Source organism: Hypanus sabinus (assembly GCF_030144855.1).
Source record: "Hypanus sabinus isolate sHypSab1 chromosome 1 unlocalized genomic scaffold, sHypSab1.hap1 SUPER_1_unloc_1, whole genome shotgun sequence".
Classification (NCBI taxonomy): domain Eukaryota; kingdom Metazoa; phylum Chordata; class Chondrichthyes; order Myliobatiformes; family Dasyatidae; genus Hypanus; species Hypanus sabinus.
In genome coordinates this window covers 685,927-706,320 of record NW_026778903.1, presented here as the reverse complement: position 1 = coordinate 706,320, position 20,394 = coordinate 685,927, and the positions used below count along the sequence as shown (strand labels likewise).

Below are 20,394 nucleotides of genomic sequence, written 5' to 3'. Positions count from 1 at the left end.
CATCCCCTTCTTAAATCCCAATAAATTGTTCCCTGAGAGTGGTGATACAGGTAGACAGGATGGTGAAGGTGTTTGGCACATGAGGCTTCGTCATTCGGGGTACTGAGGCCAGGACTTGGGCAGTCACGTTGCAGTTGTACGGGTTGTTAGTGAGCCCAAACTTGGAATATTGTGCTCAGCTTTGGCCAACTTGATATGGGGAAAGTTCCCATGAATTTGGAAAGAGTGCAGGTTGGATCTGAGATGTTGCCGAGGCTCGAGGGACTAAGTTACAGAGTGAGGTTGGGTCTTTATTCTCTGGAGTGTAGGAGACTGAGGAATGACCTTCGAGAGGTGAACAAGATTATGAGGGGCTCAGAGCTGTGGAATTCATTGCCTGCGGACATCGTTACTGGGAAAGCGTACTGAGGGCAGAGATGTGTCTTCTGGTTTAAAACTGCCCCCACAGGAGAGCAATAGGGGAATAGAGTGGAAGAGGGGCTGCAATCCAGTGAGGGAGGAGGGGAGAGGCCACTTACTGTTGGGTGCATTTAACCCCTTCTGAACCAGACACCTTCCAGCCACTCATTTCAAGTCCAAGTTTCAGGATGAGAAACCTCACCTACAGTCCACCCAGCCACACTCTTAGTTGTATTCGGCACTTCTCCTCCGTCCGATTCATTCGTCCAGGCAGTCACTGGCTCCAGAGTCGTCACTTGTGTGTTATGTCTGGGGCATTCAATGTTTTTCCATCTTGATGACATGTTTCCTAGAGCAAGGTGATCAAAGCTGAACACAATCGTCCAATGCTTTGTGCAAGGCTCATGTCCCAATCCTTACTCCAAACCCCCTCCACACAATCTTTCTGACATTTATCCCTTTCCCTCACCCTTCACATTCTCTGGGGCAGAGTATTGACGGTACCGTCTTCTAGTAGAAATGACTGACCTCGATCCTGTAACTCTCTCCCCTCCATTGAAATGATGACAGCCCTACAGTAATCATTACACCACAGAGTTGTCCATTAAGTATCCAATAACCCGCCATGCCCCTCAGCTGGAAGATGAGCTAATCTTCCAGACTTCTGGATGTTATTCTCAACTCTTATTTAGCTTGATTGTTACAAAGTACTAGAACACATTTTCCAGTAAAACAATTTACAGAAATGTAGTCAGAATATTTTTCCCAGAGACTTTACAATGAGTGTTTAAAAAGCTTACGGACCTAAAAGCTTTTTTAAGCATACAAAGAGTAAAAGAGTCAAGGGTCGATATAGCACCATTACAAAATGACTCTGGAGATATTGTGATGAGAGACACAGAGATGGCAGAGGAACTGAATGCATATTTTGCATCAGTCTTCACATTGGAAGAGGTCTGCAGTGTACCAGACATACCGGAAGTTTGGGCAGTGAAAATTATGACTGAGAAGGTGCTCAGGAAGCTTAATGGTCTGAGGGTGGATAAATCTCCTGGACCTGATGGAATGCACCCTTGGGTTCAGAAGGAAGTAGCTGTAGAAATTGGGGAAGCTCTCTTGCAGTGATCTTTCCAGAATCGATAGATTCTGGCATTGTACCGGGTGACTGGAAAATTGCAAATGTTACTCCGCTATTTAAGAAGGGTGGGAGGCAGCAGAAAGGAAACGATAGACCTGTTAGCCTGACATCAGTGGTTGGGAAGTTGTTGGAATCGATTGTTAGGGATGAGATTATGGAGTACCTGGAGGCACATGACAAGATAGGCCAAAGCAAGAATGGCTTCCTGAAAGGAAAATCCTGCCTGACAAACCGACTGCAATTCTTTGAGGAAATTACAAGCCGGGTAGACAAAGGAGATGCAGTAGACGTGGTGTACTTGCACTTTCAGAAGGCCTTTGACAAGGTGCCGCACGTGAGGCTGCTTAGCAAGATAAGAGCCCATGGAATTACAGGAAAGTTACTATAGTGGGTGGAGCATTGGTTGGTCAGCCAAAAACAGAGAGTGGGAATAAAGGGATCCTATTCTGTCTGGCTGCCGGTTACCAGTGGAGTTCCACAGGGGTCGGTGTTGGGACCACTGCTTTTTACAATGAACGTCAATGATTTAGACTATGGTATTAATGGATTTGCAGCTAAATTTGCCGATGATAGAAAGTTAGGTGGAGGAGCAGATAGCATTGAGGAAACAGAGAGCCTGCAGAGAGACCTAGATAGTTTAGGGGAATGGGCAAAGAAGTGGCAAATGAAATACAATATTGGAAAGTGTATGGTCATGCACTTTGGTGGAAGAAATAAATGAGCAGACTATCATTTAGATGGGGAAAGAATTCAAAATGCAGAGATGCAAAGGGACCAGGGAGTCCTTGTGCAAGATACCCTAAAGGTTAACCTGCAGGTTGAGCCGGTTGTGAAGAAGGCAAATGCAATGTTGGCATTCACTTCTAGAGGTATAGAATATAGGAGCAGGGACGTGATATTGAGGCTCTATAAGGCACTCGTGAGACCACACTTGGAGTATTGTGTGCAGTTTTGGGCTCTTTATTTTAGAAAGGATAAACTGACATTGGACGTGGTTCAGAGAAGATTCATGAGAATGATTCCAGGAATGAAAGGGTTACAATGTGAGGAACTCTTGGACTGAATTCCCTGGAGTTCAGGAGAATTGTGGGGTGGGGGGGGAATTTCATAGAAACATTCCGAATGTTAAAAGGCCTGAATAGATAAGGATTGAAGGATGTCCTTTTAGAACAGAGATGTGGAGATATTACTTTAGTCAGAGGGTGGTAAAATCTGTGGAATTTGTTGCCACGAGCGGCTGTGCAGGCCAAGCCATTGGGTGTATTTAAGGCAGAGATAGATAGGTTCTTGATTAGCCAGGGCATCAAAGGGTATGGGGAGAAAGCAGGGGAGTGGGGATGACTGAAAGAATTGGATCAGACCATGATTGAATGGCGGAGCAGGCTCGATGGGCTGAATGGCCTATTTCTGCTCCTATATCTTATGATCTTATGGAGATTTGGTTCTACAAGAAGTTTAATTTGTAGAGACTTGTAATGAAATTACAAATGCTGGTATCTTTTTTTCCTGGGGTTGAAATGTAGAAAGGGTGTGCATTTAAGTTGAGAGGGGTCAAGTTCAAAGGACGCGTGCTGAGCCAGTTCTCTTTACAGGAACGCACCGGAGCAAATTTCCAATCCATGGAGCAGGACCCGGCAAATGAATTAGATTATGACCCATGAGAGTCTCAACTGACCTGCCAGGGCTGCACCTGTCTCCACCAGCACAGGCTCTGAGACAGAAGCATGACTGTTCAGACAACGGAGGGATGGTCACGTGACGTAGGGAGAAGGGGCGATACACATATGAACATACTTAATACGTTTAGTACTGCATATTGGGCTGAAAAGCCTGTTCCTGTGCTGTACTGGTTCATGTTATATTTAGATCAGAACACAGGAAACCATGTGCCCCCAACAAAGGGTGTGTAGGGCATGGGATAAAGTGGGATTCTGGAATATCAAACCCTCATGGTACATGCCTCCCCCCAGAACTTACCTGGGACGGTCTCACAGATCAGAGTGCCAGGAATCTGTGAGGAATTCCTCAGGAAGATGTGGCCATCAACCATACAGGCCTGTCTGATCTTTCCACAGCAGAGTTCATCTCCCTCGCCCCTGATGCAGAAATCCTTGAAGGACCCGCGGGAGTTCTCAAGGTTGTGAAAGTGCACCATCTGGTTCGCAGTCAGGGTGCAGGGGCACCTGTAGGAGCTGTTCTCGAAAAGGCAGGGGTAATGCTGACCTGTAGGGAGAACCGTGTTCCTGTTAATGGGATTGGGGGGGGGGGTCATCACCCTCACTTCCCCACCTTCCCAAGAACGTTCCCAGCATCAGCATCAGTGAATCTCCCTCCACACCGTCCCATCACACACTCCCGGGGTCAGACACAGAGTGAAACTCCCTCCACACCGTCCCATCACACCCTCCCACTGTCAGACACAGAGTGAATCTCCCTCCACACCGTCCCATCACACACTCTCGGGGTCAGACACAGAGTGAATCTCCCTCCACACCGTCCCATCACACACTCCCAGGGTCAGACACAGAGTGAACCTCTCTCCACACCGTCCCCTCACACACTCCCGAGGTCAGACACAGTGTGAGGCTCCCTCCACTCTGTCCCCTCACACACTCCCGGGGTCAGACACAGAGTGAAACTCCCTCCACACCGTCCCATCACACACTCCCGGGGTCAGACACAGAGTGAAACTCCCTCCACACCGTCCCTTCACACAGTCCGAGGGTCAGACACAGAGTGAAGCTCCCTCCACACTGTCCCATCACACATTCCCGGGGTCAGACACAGAGTGAAGCTCCCTCCACACCGTCCCATCACACACTCCCGGGGTCAGACACAGAGTGAAACTCCCTCCACACCGTCCCTTCACACAGTCCGAGGGTCAGACACAGAGTGAAGCTCCCTCCACACTGTCTCATCACACAGTCCCAGGGTCAGACACAGAGTGAAGCTCCCTCCACACCATCCCATCACACACTCCCGGGGTCAGACACAGAATGAAGCTCCCTCCACTCCATTCTATCATCAACTTCTGGGGACAGACATGAGTCAGGTTCCCTCCACATCTCAACACGTACTTCCAGGGTCAGAGACAGAGTCAATCATTTTCCACACTGTGCCATCACACACACACAGGATCAGACATTGTGTGAAGCTCCCTCTATAACTGGGATGTACTTACCAGGAGCAGATCTGACCATGGATATACACACTCTCATGGACCTGAGGAGGAAGAAAGGTTAATTTGAAGAGTTAACTCAACAGAATCTGACAGCTGGAACTGTGCAACTAGCTGTACGTTCTCCCCCAATGTTTCTGTATGTTCTCCCCCAATGTTTCTGTATGTTCTCCCCCAATGTTTCTGTATGTTCTCTCCCAATGTTTCTCCTGCTCTTCAATATTTCTATGGGATATGATTTATGGGCAGTTTGAAAACAATGACCTCGGTAGAAACAGTCAATCTGGTGTTGTGTCGAACAAACTGTGACCTCTGTTCACCATCATGTACAAGACCATAAGATATAGAAGTAGGCCATTTGGCCCATCAAGTCTGATTCACCATTTCACCATGGCTGGTTCAATTCTCCTCTCAGCCGCAAAATCCTGCCTTCTCCCCGTATCCCTTCATGCCCTGAGCAGTCAAGAACTGATTGTTTAATTGTGTATAACGTACACTCATTTTTGTCTTGCACTGTCAAAACATTTCTTGCAACATACTGATCTGAAAATGTTGCAGATTGATCAAACCAGTCTGGCCGCTCTGCAGGACTCTGTATTGCAGTTAGTTCTGTTCGCCACGAGGTGGGGCTCGTGTCCTGTTCAGCTGAGAGTCCCGGGTGCCTGCGATGTGCAGCCAGGGATCGTGATGGAGGCAGATACGATGGAGGTGTGCACGAGTTAGGCAGACGTCCTCATTGGAGGGTGAGGAAGCTTTAGAGTGGGCGCAGAGGAGGTTTACCAGGCTGCTAGTTGGAATGCGCAGCGCGTCTTATGAGAGAACTCCGGATTTTCTCTTTGGAGGATGAAATGAGAGGTGACAGCTGACTTGATAGAGGAGTACGAGATGATAAGCCAAAGATAGAGACTTTTTCCCTGGGTGGAAACGGGCACAATTTTAAGAGAATTGGAGGAATGTTCGGGTGGGGAACATATCAGAGTGCGGTGGGTGCGAGTTATTCGTTGCCAATGAATAATGGGAGCAGACACAATTTTTTAAACGCTCTTCTTGCTCAGGAGCAGAGCCGTCTGAAAATGTGCCTACTTAACTCCAGGCTGATCACAGAACCGATTACAATGAGAAACTAATCTAGTAACTGGTAGGTCTTTGGACTGTGGGAGGAAGAAACTAAGCCGCACACACTACTTGCAGCCGGCGCCGGGATCGACTCGAACTGTAATGGCGTCGCGCTGACCGCTACGCTACCTAGACCGTGACCAAGACACGCGAATGTTAGAAATTGAAGGAAGGGGTTAGATTGATTTTGGAGTGGGTTAAAATCATCATTGACGGCCGAAACGCCTGTAATGTTCCGCGTTGTATGTTCTATCAATGCGCGGCGAGCGGAGGGTTATGGACGTAGAAGGATTGAAATTTAATTTGACACTTAATTTGTTCGGTGCAACTATCGCGCTAAACTTCTTCTTGTACCGGGCCGCTCTTTGTTTTATCTACTACCGGTCCGCAACGCAACACCTCCCGGTTTTCGATGGCCCGACCTGTCGTCTCCTTAGTGTTCCGCCCCCACCCCCACGTTCAGCGGTGACCATCTCCCTCTGGGTTATAAACCCCGACCAACGCTCCGCTCCTGCAGACTCGACACCCCAAACCTGGCTCCCGCTTCGGGAGCGCTTTCGGGGCACAATCGCATCCATGAGTCCATGGACAGAGGAGCAGATTCGGGCCATTTGCCCCATCGAGTCTGGTCCGCCATTCCATGATGGCTGATTTACTGTCCACCTCAACTCCATTACCCGCTTTCTCCCCGTAACCGTTAACGCGATTACTAATCAAATACCCAAGAACCCTCGCTTTAAATGTATCCCAAAAATGTTCCGAAGTTAGCGGTGGCAATGAATTCCACAGATTCCCTACCCTGTCTACAGAAATACCTCGTTTCTGTTCTATTCGGTGGCTGCGTTCTCTAGTCGTAAACTCCCACACTGCCACCTCTTCTTTCTACCCCTCCACCCTCGTCAACACGATTCATAGCACCGACCTCGTCTGCAACTCCAAACCCCACTAACTTCACCGGTTATCGGTTCCTCTCCCTCTCAGCGGCGGGGCTTCGTAAGTCCCGGGACGGGTACCCGAGTACATACCAGACTAGAACAACTCGGTTCCTCATCTTGAATCGAACAGACAATACGCTTGGAGCACAACGCCCTGTCTCCGCGCGCACACACACACACCGCTGACGCGCGTGATTTCTTGTATCTTTGGGCAGGGTGTGGGTTTTACATCACCCTGTCCCCGCACACACACCGCTTATGGGCATGATTTCTTGTATCCGATTGGACAGAAGCAACTGAAGTTCCTTCAGGCCGGCGGCAAAACTCGGGACACATGCACACCTGAGAATATTCTGGATTTCACGAATTCCTTTTGCCCGCGTTTTCTTTTCTGAACAAAGTCAAAGGCAGGCATGCTCACAGCCAGTCAATGTTTAAATATTTACAAATTATACATGTTGCGCTCACAAAATCTACCGTTCACAAATTCTAAAGTTATACACATGTCGCTTGTAAAAATAGTGGGGTTCGCAAATTAAACATGCGATATACTCACATTGTACATCAGTCAAATGAGACCTGTACCTTTCACAAGTTGTGGCGTTCAGAAATATCGTGTATATACGTGTGTTACAATTAATAGCATATAAAGGAAGATTTTACAAATTAGAGCATCCGTGTACCTTTCACAATTAAAACTTTCAGCGCTTGTGGCCTTCACAAAAAAAATCATGTAACTTTCATAAACAGCAACTTCCGTGAAGTATACCTGTAGCTTTTAAAGATTGTTGCGCTCCGCATTTGTAGTATTGTTAAGATGTACACGTAGCTTTCAAAATGTAACTTTATAAACCACAGCATTCACAAATTATACGCGTGGCTTTCAAAAATTACGAACTCAGAAGTAAAAACGTTATATTTTGCATATTTTAGCATTCACCAAGTGCACATCTCATTTTCATTTTCAATCTTTTTTATTGATCTCCCAGTGAAGAAAAAATTACAAATCAGAGAAGTTTTAACAAACAGATAATACAAAAGACGTAGAAACAGCAAAAAAATGTATATATTGTCAAAGTCAATTAAGTATGGTATTACGCTGTTGTATATATTATATACACAAGAAACCACAACTTCTCTTGACAAATCGTAAAAAAAATTGGAAATTTTATTGTGTAAGAAGGAAAAAAACCGCTAAACTAACCTAAAACAAAAAAAAAAGAAAGATTGGGCAGTCCATTTGAGGATAAAATTAGAAGAAAAAAGAAGAAAACATCCTTCCATTCACCTCCGAACCTTCGCGGATAAGGAAAACAGTGGGTGGATTAGAATCTTCCCAGTATAACAAGATAGTTCTCCTAGACAGTAAAGTTGAAAAGGTTGTTACATGTTGAGCAGAAGCAGAAACTCTACCTGCTTCCTCCAGAATAATCCCAAAAATTGCCGTGAGTGAGTTGGGTTGTAAATCCACACCTAGATGCCAGTTTCCCAGGTGCATTTAACCTTATCATTAAGCGACACGCGAGCATTCAATAACGGTTTATAAATAATAGCTATTAATCGTTTTTGAAATGGTTTGAGCTGAAAAATAGCATAAACCAAATTTAATGGCTAAGCCAACAAGGGGTATTTTGGTAAAAAAAATCACGTAAAAAATTCCTAATTTGTAAATATCTTAAAAATGTGTATTAGAGATATCATATTTATCCATTAACTACGAAAAAGACATTAAACAATCCCGTAAAAACAAATCTAAAAACGTTTTTATTCCGTTAGTTTTCCATGTTAAAAAAGCCTTATCCAGAGTTGATGGTTTAAAAAAAATTAGAATAGATATTACTAGAGAATAAATTACTAGAGAGTGGAAAATTATTTGATTCAAAAAATCTACGAAACTGAAACCAGACTTTTAAAGTACGTTTTAACGATAGGATTGAGAATTTGTTTACCTATACTGGAGAATGAAAAAGGAAGGGGAGCTCCTAATAAAGAAGCTAAAGAAAACCCCGCTACCGAATTTTCCTCCAAATGTAACCACGAAGGGCGATCCTGGTTGTCTATATCATGAAAGCAAAAAATAATATGACGAATATTAATTGCCCAATAATAAAATCTAAAGTTTAGTAAGACCAGTCCGCCATCTTTTTTTGATTTTTACAATAAAAGTTTATTCGCTCTAAAGCATTTATTATTCCAAATGTAAGTCAAAATCATAGAATCTATTTTATCAAAAATTATTTTCGGAACAAAGGAAGAAATTGCTTGAAATGTATATAAAAATTTCGGTAAAATACCCATTTTTATAGCATTTATTCGACCAATCAATGACATCGACATAGGCGACCATTTAGAAAGCGCTTGCTGAATATATTCAATTAGAGGGGGGAATTATACTTATATAGGTCTTTAACATTTTTAGTGATTTTAATACCAAGATAAGTGAAATAGTTTTTAGCATTAAAAGGTATTTGATCATAATAATCAAATTATTATATTATGTATAATAATATAATATAATATAATATATTTAATAATCAAATGATCAATTATTAATAGGAAATAGTTCACATTTATGTAACTTAAGTTTATATCCAGAGAAAATACTAAATTCTGTAAATATAGATAACATAAAAGGAATAGATTTCCTTGGGTCTGAAATGTAAAGTAATAAATCATCCACAAATAACGAAACCTTATGTAATTTATCCCCTCTTTTAATACCCTGCACAGAATTAGAATCCTTAAGAGTGAAAGCAAGTGGTTCCAAAACCAAATTAATTAATACAGGACTAAAAGGACAACCCTGATGGGTTCCTCTCTATAATCTAAAATAAGGAGATTTTCGATTATTAATTATAACCACAGCCACCAGGGCATGATAAATCAATTTAATCCAGGAAATAAATCCCAATTCTAGAATACTTATAAAAAGAAAAATCTTTGTCATTAGGGTGCTTATATCTCCAGATATCGACCAGGCCATATGCTAGTAAAAAAGAATTAATACACGCCGCTTCTTTAGTAGGAAGCGACGGATTGGTTGATGACCTGTCAATCGTTGGGTTCAAACAACAATTAAAGTCACCGCCCATGATCAACTTATAGACAATAGACAATAGGTGCAGAAGTAGACCATTCGGTCCTTCGAGCCTGCACCACCATTTTGAGATCATGGCTGATCAACTACTATCAATACCCGGTTCCTGCCTTGTCCCCATATCCCTTGATTCCCCTATCCATAAGATACCTATCTAGCTCCTTCTTGAAAGCATCCAGAGAATTGGCCTCCACTACCTTCCGAGGCAGTGCATTCCAGACCCCCACAACTGTCTGGGAGAAGACGTTTCTCCTTAACTCTGTCCTAAATGACCTACCCCTTATTCTCAAACCATGCCCTCTGGTACTGGACTCTCCCAGCATCTGGAACATATTTCCTGCCTCTATCTTGTCCAATCCCTTAATAATCTTATATGTTTCAATCAGATCCCCTCTCAATCTCCTTAATTCCAGCATGTACAAGCCCAGTCTCACTAACCTCTCTGCGTAAGACAGTCCAGACATCCCAGGAATTAACCTTGTGAATCTACGCTGCACTTCCTCGACAGCCAGGATGTCCTCCCTTAACCCTGGAGACCAAAACTGTACACAATACTCCAGGTGTGGTCTCACCAGGGCTCTGTACAAATGCAAGAGGATTTCCTTGCTCTTGTACTCAATTCCCTTTGTAATAAAGGCCAACATTCCATTAGCCTTCTTCACTGCCTGCTGCACTTGCTCATTCACCTCCAGTGACTGATGAACAAGGACTCCGAGATCTCTTTGTATTTCTCCCTTACCTAACTCTACACCATTCAGATAATAATCTGCCTTCCTGTTCTTACTCCCAAAGTGGATAACCTCACACTTATTCACATTAAACGCCATCTGCCAAGTATATGCCCACTCACTCAGCCTATCCAAGTCACCCTGAATTCTCCTAACATCCTCATCACATGTCACACTGCCACCCAGCTTAGTATCATCAGCAAATTTGCTGATGTTATTTTTCTATGCCTTCATCCAAATTGTTAATGTAAATGGTAAACAGCTGTGGTCCCAATACCGAGCCCTGTGGCACCCCACTAGTCACCACCTGCCATTCCGAGAAACACCCATTCACCGCTACCCTTTGCTTTCTATCTGCCAACCAGTTTTCTATCCATGTCAATGCCTTCCCCCCCCCCCCAATTCCCTGAGCTTTGATTTTACCCACCAATCTTCTATGTGGGACCTTATCAAATGCCTTCTGAAAATCGAGGTACACTACATCCACTGGATCTCCCCTGTCTATCTTCCTGGTTACATCCTCGAAAAACTCCAACAGATTAGTCAAGCATGATTTACCCTTGGTAAGTCCATGCTGGCTCGGCCCAATCCTATCACTGCTATCTAGATATGCCACTATTTCATCCTTAATAATGGACTCTAGCATCTTCCCCACTACCGATGTCAGGCTGACAGGTCGATAGTTCTCTGTTTTCTCCCTCCCTCCTTTCTTAAAAAGTGGGATAACATTAGCCATTTTCCAATCCTCAGGAACTGATCCTGAATCTAAGGAACATTGGAAAATGATTACCAATGCATCCGCAATTTCCAGGGCCACCTCCTTTAGTACCCTAGGATGCAGAATATCTGGACCTGGGGATTTGTCAGCCTTCAGTCCCATCGTCTTCTCATCACCGTTTCCTTCCGAATGTCAATCTGTTTCATTTCCTCTGTCCTTGGCCCATCCATGCATCTGGGAGATTGCTTGTGTCTTCCATAGTGAAGACAGATCTAAAGTACTCATTAAATTCTTCTGCCATTTCTCTGTTTCCCATAACAATTTCACCCAATTCATTCTTCAAGGGCCCAACATTGTTCTTAACTATCTTCTTTCTCTTCACATACCTAAAAAAGCTTTTGCTATCTTCCTTTATGTTCCTGGCTAGCTTGCATTCGTACCTCATTTTTTCTCCCCGTATTGTCTTTTTAGTTAAGTTCTGTTGTTCCTTAAAAACTTCCCAATCATCTGTCCTCCCACTCACCTTAGCTCTGTCATATTTCCTTTTTCTTAACCAATCTCTGACTCCCTGATGAGGGGGTGGAACAAACGTTCCATGAATACGATGACTCATGAAGGTGACTTGAAGGTGCGTAGGCCGGATGCTGTGATCCAGCGATTAGGATGCCCTCTGCTGTGCATCTGTAGAAACAGAATCAGGTTTCGTATCAACGGCACGTGGCATGAAATTTGTTAACTTTACAGTACAATGCAAAACAAGTATTAGAAAAGAACTCAATTACACTAAGTGTATATATAGGCATTAAACAGTTAAGTTAAATAAATAGTAAAAGAACAAATAAAAAAGGTAGTTAGGTACTGTTTCTGGGTTCAATGTAAATTCACAAATCTGATGGCAGAGGGGAAGAAGCTGTTCCTGAATCACTGAGTGTGTGACTTCAGTCTTCTGGACCTCCTTCCTGATGGTAACAATGAGAAGAGGGCATGTCCTGGGTGGTGGGGATCCTTAACGGTGGACACAAACCTTTTTGAGTCACCGCTGCTTGAAGATGTATTGGATATTACAAAGGCTGGTGTCCATGACTAACTTTACAACTCTCTGCAGCTCACTTCCATCCTGTGCAGTGGCACTCCAGCCCACCCCCCTCCAGACCAGACGCTGATGCAACCAGTCTGAATGCTCTCCACGGAACATCCGTGTATAGTAATCCTTTGTAGTAATCGTAGTAATCCTTTAGTCTTCCAAGCTGAATAAGCTTGGTCTATAATAGAAGGATAAAAAAAGCAATCGGATATAATAGGAATATTGAAAACAAACTGAGTCAACCCAAAAAATTTCCAAAATTGAAACCATATACGTAAAGTATGTTTAACTATCGGGTTGTCGATTCGTTTCGGCAATTTAGAAAGAGCAAAGGGAAGAGAAGCCCTAAAATAGAACCCAATGCAAATTCTTTCCAGGTTCCAGGTTCCAGGTTCTTTAATTTCCAGGTTCACCCAATGAGGGCTAAAAGATCCATCCCAATCCTTTAACCAACATATCAAGTATCAGATATTAACTGCCCAATAATAAAATCTAAAATTAGGCAATGCCAATCCACCTTCCTTCCTTGCCTTCTGTAAATATATTTTACCTAACCTAGGATTTTTATTCTGCCATATATATGAGGAAATTTTTGAATCAACATTAGCAAAAAAAGATTTTGGAATAAAAATTGGGTAAAATAACCATTTTAATAGCATTAATTTTAATAGCATTAATTTTTTAATAGCATTTTAATAGCATTAATTTTAATAGCATTAATTTTTAATAGCATTAATTTTGGAATAAAAATTGGGTAAAATAACCATTTTAATAGCATTAATCCGACCTATCAGAGATAAAGGTAGTGGTGACCACTTAGTAAACAAACATTTAATTTGATCGATTAAGGGTAAAAACTTAACCTTAAATAAGTCTTTATAGCTTTTTGTGATTTTAATCCCTAAGTAAATAAAAGAGTCATTAACTAATTTAAAAGGTAAATTTCCATAAATTGGAACCTGTCTATTTAAAGGAAACAATTCACTCTTATTAAGATTTAATTTATACCCAGAAAAATCACTAAATTGAGCCAACAATGATAAAACTGCAGGAATGGGTTTCTCAGGATCAGAAATAAATAATAATAAATCATCTGCATATGATAATTTATGTATATCTGTCCCACAATTAATGCCAAAAATGTTCTGTGATTCTCTGATAGCAATTGCCAAGGGTTCTAAAGCAATATCAAATAATAATGGACTAAGAGGACAGCCTTGTCTAGTACCCCGAAATAAACGAAAAAAGGGAGATCTTTGATTGTTAGTAAGCATCGAGGCTACTGGAGTATGATATATCAGTTTAATCCAGGAAATAAATGTCGGACTAAAATTCAACTTCTCAAGCTCATTGAATAAGTATGGCCATTCAACTCTATCAAATGCTTTCTCTGCATCTAATGAAATAACACATTCTGAAGTGGTATGCGAAGGAGTATAAACAATATTCAATAATCTCCTAACATTGATAAAAGAGTAGCGATTTTTAATAAAACCGGTTTGATCTTCCGAAATAACTTGGGGTAATACCTTCTCCAGCCTGGATGCCAGTAACTTGGAAAAGATCTTGGAATCTATATTCAATAAGGATATTGGTTATAGGATGCACAGTCAGCAGGGTCTTTATCTTTCTTCAATATTAAAGAAATGGAAGCTCTATAAAAAGATTGTGGCAGATTGCCCAATCTAATTGCTTCTTCAAAAACCCTGCATAACCAAGGAGAAAGAGTAGCGGAAAAACATTTAAAAAATTCTACTGTATACCCATCTGGACCTGGTGCTTTTCCAGAATTCATAGAGGAAATAACCCCTTTAATTTCTGCATCCATAATAGGAGTTTATAATATTGAAAGATCATCTGATGATAATTTTGGAAAATTCAATTTCCCAAGAAAATCACACATGGTATTACAATCATGAGGGAATTCGGAATGATACAGGGAGGTATAAAAATCTTGAAATGATTTATTTATCTCATCGTGGTTAACTGTCAGATCCCTGTTCTGCTGATGGATCTTAGTAATTTGACGTTTAACCGAAGCATTCTTCAATTGATTAGCTAACAGTTTACCCGATTTATCACTATGTATATAAAAATCAGATCTGGTTTTCATTAATTGATTTTCAATCGAAGATGTAAGTAATAAACTATGTTCTGTTTGAAGTTCAACCCTTTGTTTCTAAAGCTCCTTACTAGGAGTAATTGAATATTTCTTGTCACTCTCTTTAATTTTATCAACCAATGAAAGAGTTTCCACCTTAATGCGTTTTCTCAGACCAGTAGAGTAGGAGATAATCTGTCCACATATATATGCTTTAAAAGTGTCCCAAAGTGTTCCGCAAGAAATATCATCCATGGAATTAGTTGAAAAGAAGAAATCGATCTGTTCCTTCATAAATTTAATAAAATCCGGATCTTGCAGTAAGGTAGAATCAAATTGCCATTGTCTAGCACTAGAAGCTGTATCTGTAAATGTAATAGAAAGTTTTAATGGAGCATGGTCAGAGATGGCTATAATATCATAATTACAACCAATTACCGATGGAATAAAACAAGAGTCAATAAAAAAATAATCAATTCTCGAGTAGGAATGATAAACATGTGAGAAAAATGAAAACTCTTTGTCCTTAGAATGCCAAAATCTTCAAATATCAATAATTCCATTATCAGTCAAATCCATCAGTCAATTCCATTATCTGGGTTTCCTTAGTTTCCGTTCTGGCTGCTGATTCTCTTTCAGTTGGTAGATTTCAGAAAACCTGAAAAACTAAGGGGGGGGGAGAGAGGGAGAGGGAGAGGGAGAGGGAGAGGGAGAGGGAGAGAGAGAGAGAGAGAGAGAGAGAGAGAGAGAGAGAGAGAGAGAGAGAGAGAGAGAGAGAGAACAGGGTTTTAAGCTTTCAGTAGATAAACCACTAATTGTATGTTTTACTAAGAGGATGAATAGACGAGCACACAATTTAAAATGTTTGCTGTGCCACAAGCTCAGGCTTTAAGACTGTGTTGTGGTTACAGTAAAGTCATTTCCTGTTTCAGCTTCACTGGTTGAAATGGGACAATTACCCTTACAGTTGCGGAGTTTGTAATTATTGTTATCACAGTGGGTTAAATTGAGGGGGCAGAGTCATAATAATCCTGTTAAAAGTGTGTTGGAAGACTGTTGGGAACATGAAGGGTATTTTTAGTTTTCAGTGGTTGGATTCTCATCATGCTGGGTCTATGGGTTTGCTGGGTCATGCAGTATGTCCCATGGTAACTTTTTGGTAACCCCACCATGTTTTTTCCCAATGCCTATAGTTGATTTTTGGTTGCAAGATTTAATGGTCCAAGGATCCTGATATGCCCAAAAGACATTTGGTTCATCAATATGTTAAGGAAAATTATTGTGATATGTTAACTATTTGTACTGATGGGTCCAAAGATAGATTAACTGGGAATGTCTGGATTACAGGAACAATACACAAACAGCTCACTGATCATCTATCAGTGTATACAGCAGAATTAGTTGCCATCATTTTAGGTTTACAGTTAGAACCATAGAACCATAGAATATTACAGCACAGAAACAGGCCTTTTGGCCCTTCTTGGCTGTGCTGAAACTTTTTATTTGCCTAGTCCCACTGACCTGCATCTGGACCATATCCCTCCAAATCCCTTTCATCCGTGTCTTTCTTAAATGTTAAAAATGAGCCCACATTTACCACTTTATCTAGCAGCTCATTCCACACTCCCACCATTCTCTCTGTGAAGAAGCCGCCCAATATTCCCTTTAAACTTAACCCCCTTCACCCTTAACCCCTCCATGTTCCCTTTAAACTTAACCCCCTTCACCCTTAACCCACGTCCTCTTTTTTTTTTCTCCCCAAGCCTCAGTGGAAAAATCCTGCTTGCATTCACTCTAGCTATACTCAACATAATTTATATACCTCTATCAAATCTCCCCTCATTCTCCTACACTCCAGGGAATAAAGTCCTAACCTATTCAACCTTTCTCTGTAACTCAGTTTCTCAAGTCCCAGCAACATCCTTGTAAACCTTCTTTCAACCTTATTACTATCCTTACTGTAATTTGGTGACCAAAACTGCACACAATACTACAAATTCGGCCTCACCAATGCCTTATACAACCTCACCATAACATTTCAACTCTTATACTCAATACTTTGATTTACAAAGCCCAATGTACCAAAAGCTCTCTTTCTGACCCTATCCACCTGTGATGCCACTTTTAGGGAATTTTGTATCTGTATCCCAGATCCCTCTGTTCTACTGCACTCCTCAGTGTCCTACCATTTACCTTGTATGTTCTACCTTGGTTTGACCTTCCGAAGTGCAATACCTCACACTTGTCTGTATTAAACTCCATCTGCCATTTTTCAGCCCATTCCTCCAACTGGTCCAGATCCCTCTGCAAGCTTTGAAAACCTTCCTCACTGTCCACTACACCTCCAATCTTTGTATCATCAACAAATTTACTGATCCAATTTGCCACATTGTCATCCAGATCATTGATATAGATGACAAATAACAATGGACCCAGCACTGATCCCTGTGGCACACACACCACTAGTCACAGGCCTCCACTCAGAGAATCAATCCTCCACTATCACCTCTGACTTCTCCCATTCAGCCAATGTCTAATTGGTGAAAGAAATTTGTCCTTGTAAAGTTGTAATTTGTTCAGATTATTTTTTGGCCTTGACTAGTCTTAAAAAAGGTCATTCTAGCAGTCGGTCAGATTTATTGCAGGAAGTTCCTCAAACTTCACTTCATATTCAAAGTATTGCTCTACATGTCTCTTCTTATGGGTCCCTGCACACAGAGGTGTTGAGGAGAATGCCCAGGTTGCTTGTCTGGCCAAAATAGCTGTTAAAAGTTCCTACCATTTACCTTGTATGAAACATTTGTATGCATTCTTTTACAACGTAAACCATGTAAGGTTGAAAGAAAGCAAATGCAGGCTGCACTACTAGCTTTGGGAGGTGATGGTTTTCATTTAAACACTTTACCAAATTATGGAAGTGGCTTTAATTTCATTCACAATGTTGTCTTACATTTCTTACCTTTTACAGGGCTTTATGGGGTAATTTAGTCTTCATCTGATAAAAGGAGCAGGTATTTATTTCCCAACTCTCTACAACACACTGCAGTCCAGTTGGTGGTGGTAATGCACCATTAGGTTGGGCTGCAACCGCCAGTAAAATCGGAAGAAGAGGTTCAGTTGGAGGTTCGAGGCTTGGCTGGGAGGTGTGGTGGCTGGTGTTGCTGGGAGATAGTGTGGGTTCAGGTCGGGGCGAGAATCTGGGCAGGGAACTGCAAATGGAGGATTCGAGTGAACGTGGGTTGGTGGAAGGAGGTTGGAATGAAGTTGAATCTAATCTGGAAAACGAAGAAAGGAACATAATATTGGAATATATTTGAAGCGATTGAGAGCAAGGGCGGGGTATATTGAAAAAAATACGGGAAGAAAGCTTCAAAATATTGTTTAAACTTGACCCGGAACGGCCTTCTTCGATCAACTACAGAGTTAAAATCGCCCATCGGGAATACAGATCATGCTCGTGCTTTAGGAGGAAGCGATGTGTTCATCATTTGTAGTGAGAAGGCATTCCGTTTGAAGACATTACTTGCAAAAGATAGTATCTATGTTGCATAATGAAAATAGAGACATTAGGAGAGTTATCCTGGAGTTCTGGTGGAGATTTCGACAGAAGAGATTCAATCTCATTTCTCGGGAGGAAAAGAGATTGCAAGTTGTCTGAACTGGGGAAAGGATGGGTAGTTTATCTGTACTGATTTATTTTGATGAGGTGAAGCTCCCTGATAAAGTTAGTTTGGGGTACGTCAGTTATAATGTACGAGTGTGTCCCACTTCCTCTTAAATGTTACAAATGTCACAGGCTCGGGAATGTTGCGGCAGTGTGTCGTGGGAAACTAAGATGCAGTAAGTGTGGCGGCAAAGATAAATATGAAGATTGTGAACATGTAATGTTAATTGTTATAATTGCAGAGGGGAACATAGTGCAGCTATATCCTCTCTAGTGTGGCCCTTTATTGCTTCATAACATGATGAATGATATTTTCTCTGAGATGGGTGGCTAAATCACTTTTTGCAGATGATGGAGCTATGTGGATTAGAGGTAGAAGTTTAATTGTAACAGTATATGGAATGCAATTAGTGATTAATAAGGTCGAACAGTGTGCAAGTAGATGGGCTGTGAAGATTTTGGTAGCTAAAACACAAGTTATGTGTTTTACAGAGGATCAATATTGGGACCTGCACTTGGTTTGAAATTTGTCAAACTCTGGAAGTGTCAGTGATCAGATTATTTGGAATGTGGCTGCAGAATAACCTGAAGCACCATATCAGTAAAATAATTGATAACTGTAAAGGGGCATTAAATATCCTTGGGTCTATGTGGTAACTCCTGGGGTGCTACACAAAAATCTCTGTGGATCATTTATATCTGTTTAAATTGGTACTTGATTATGGCTGTGTGACTTATGGATCAGCTTCATCTTCAAATTAAAAATGATTGGATGTGATACCAGCTCGGGCTTTAAAACTGTGTTAGACCATAAGACCATAGAAATAGGAGCAGCAGTAGGCCATTCAGCCCATCGAGTCTGCTCCACCATTTAATCATGGGCTGATCCACTTCATCCTGTCATCCCCACTCCCCTGCTTTCAGTCCTTCTCCATTGATGCCCTGGCTAATCAAGAACCTATCTATCTCTGCCTTAAATACATCAATGACTTGGCCTCCACAGCCGCTCGTGGCAACAAATTCCACAGATTTACCACCCTCTGACTAAAGTAATCTCTCCACATCTCTGTTCTAAAAGGACGTCCTTCAATCCTGAAGTCGTGCCCTCTTGTCCTAGAATCCCCGACCATGGGAAATAACTTCCCGATATCTAATTTGTTCAGGCCTTTTAACATTTGGAATATTTCTATAAAATTCCCCCTTCATTCTCATGAACTCCAGGGAATACAGCCCAAGACCTGCCAGACATTCCTCATGCAGTAACCCTTTCATTCCTGGAATCATTCTCATGAATCTTCTCTGAACACTCTCAAATGTCAGTATATCCTTTCTAAAATAAGGAGCCCAAAACTGCACACAATACTCCTAGCGTGGCCTCACGAGTGCCTTATAGAGCCTCATCATCCCATCCCAGCTCTTATATTCCAACCGCCAGAAATGAATGGGATTCGCCTTCTTCGCAACCGACTCAACTTGCAGGTTAATCTTTAGGGTATCCTGCACAGGGACTCCCAAATCTCTTTTCAGCTCTGCATTTTGAATTCTGTCCCAATCGAAATAATAGTCTGCCCATTTATTTCTTCCACCGAAGTGCATGACCATACACTTTCCAACATTGTATTTCATTTGTCACTTCTTTGCCCATTCCCTTAAACTATCCAAGTCTCTCTGTTTCCTCAACGTTATCGCTCCTCCACCTATCTTTCTATCATCGGCAAATTTTGCCACAAATCCATTAATACCATGGTCCATATCATTGACATACATTGTAAAAAGTAACGTTCCTAACACCGACACCTATTGGTATCCAGCAGTCAGCCAGAATAGGACCCCTTTATCCCCACTCTTCTTTCTGCCGACCAACAATGCTCCACCCCTGCTAGTAACTTCCCTGTAATTCCATGGGCTCTTACCTTGCTACGCAGCTGCATGTGCAGCACCTTGACAAAGGCCGTCTGAAAATCCAAGTGCACCACGTCTACTGCATCTCCTTTGCTTGTAATTTCAGTAGGTTTATCAAGCAGGATCTTTCTTTCAAAAAGCCATGCTGGCTTTGGCCTATGTGCCATAATCTCAAGCCTAACAATCGCTTCCAACAACTTCCCAACCACTGATGTCAGGCTAACAGGTCTATAGTTTCCTTTCTGCTGCTTCCCATCCTTCTTAAATAGCGGAGTAACATCTGCAATTTTCCAGTCACCCGGTACAATCTATCGATTCTGGAAAGATCACTGCA

The 20,394-nt window shown here is 41.9% G+C and overlaps 1 protein-coding gene and 1 long non-coding RNA gene across 2 annotated transcripts in view; one reads left to right on the top strand and one right to left on the bottom strand.

Moving 5' to 3' along the window:
- The window catches only part of LOC132385356 (heat shock 70 kDa protein), a 152,327-nt gene that overhangs the window by 78,961 nt on the left and 52,972 nt on the right, over positions 1–20,394 (top strand). The gene's annotated exons all lie outside the window — the stretch shown is intronic.
- On the bottom strand, positions 7,768–15,137 carry LOC132385344 (uncharacterized). The gene is made up of 3 exons (XR_009509159.1): positions 14,651–15,137; positions 11,833–11,990; positions 7,768–8,823 (listed from the first exon to the last, which is right to left on the bottom strand). It is a non-coding gene; the product is annotated as an uncharacterized LOC132385344 (long non-coding RNA).